Source organism: Propithecus coquereli, unplaced genomic scaffold (genome assembly GCF_000956105.1).
Source record: "Propithecus coquereli isolate 6110/MARCELLA unplaced genomic scaffold, Pcoq_1.0 Scaffold15, whole genome shotgun sequence".
Classification (NCBI taxonomy): Eukaryota; Metazoa; Chordata; class Mammalia; order Primates; family Indriidae; genus Propithecus; species Propithecus coquereli.
The window spans coordinates 10,795,172-10,796,339 of record NW_012139413.1 but is presented as its reverse complement, the minus strand read 5'-3'; positions in this window follow the sequence as shown (position 1 = coordinate 10,796,339).

The window sequence follows — 1,168 nt, the reverse complement described above, 5'->3', positions numbered from 1 at the left end:
ATTTTATTTTTGAGATCTATTTTGTCTGTCTTTCAAAAGAAGATAGTAGATACTGAAGTACTATGATATGTGAGTGGGTTGTACAGATCTGCCATAACTAGATACTTGCATGAAAAGACTAGCAGGGCACAGAGAGTCCCCCTTTCTGCCCCCAAATCTCTTGTGACTGTTCCATGGCCTCTAATAAATCCATCATTAGCATCATTCTTAAAGTCTAGTCTCAAAAGGGCTGTTGTGAAAGATGCATTTCCCCAGGAAGTGAAGTGATATAGTATGGATATTTGTCCTTTCCAAATCTCATGTTGAAATTTGATCCTCAGTGTTAGAGATGGAGTCTGGGTAGGAGAGGTCTTTGGATCATGGAAGCAGAGTGGATCCCTTATGAATGGCTTGGTGCTGTCCTTGGTGCCCTCCTTGGGGTAATGAGTGAGTTCTCACTCTATTAAGTCTATTAGGGAGATCTGATTGTTAAAAGGAGGCTGGCAGCATCCTCCGCTCTCTCTCTTGTTCCCTTTTTCACCATGTGACACACCTACTCCCCTTCCCCTTCTGCCATGAGTGGAGCCTCTTGAGTCCTTCACCAGAGGGAGATGCTAGTGCCATGCTTTTTGCACAGACTGCAGATCTGTGAGCCAAATAAACCTCTTTTCTTTATAAATTATCCACCCTCAGCTATTCCTTCATAGCAGTGCAAATGGACTAAGACAGGAAGCAAGGGGTATGGCACATTTATGCATATGATTGTAGGTCAGATTAATTTTACTGCCCCTTGGAAAGTACACTTGATCCTGGAATAAAAATTTGGCTTGTTTTAGTGGCAGTAAAGGCAGGAGGAGTTTTACATGGTGCTCAGCTTCTGGAGGACTTGCCTAGTGTGATTCCACCAGCAGCACTGCTTGGAAGACAAAGGACACTTAATGGTGAATGGGAATGTGTGTGCATGTGTGTGTGTGTGTGTGTGTGTGTGTGTGTGTGTGCCTGCAAGTATGGGGGCACCGAGAGGGCGTGGTGAAAATAGGATGTTGGAGACATTTCACACTCATTTTACTATGTAACAGTTTGCCCTTGGATTGACTAAATTTCACTGTGTATTTTCAAAGAAAAATGAGATATTTACTTCAATCTAGTCCGTAGAAAAAGCAATGAGAGTAGAGGTGGGAGAATGGCA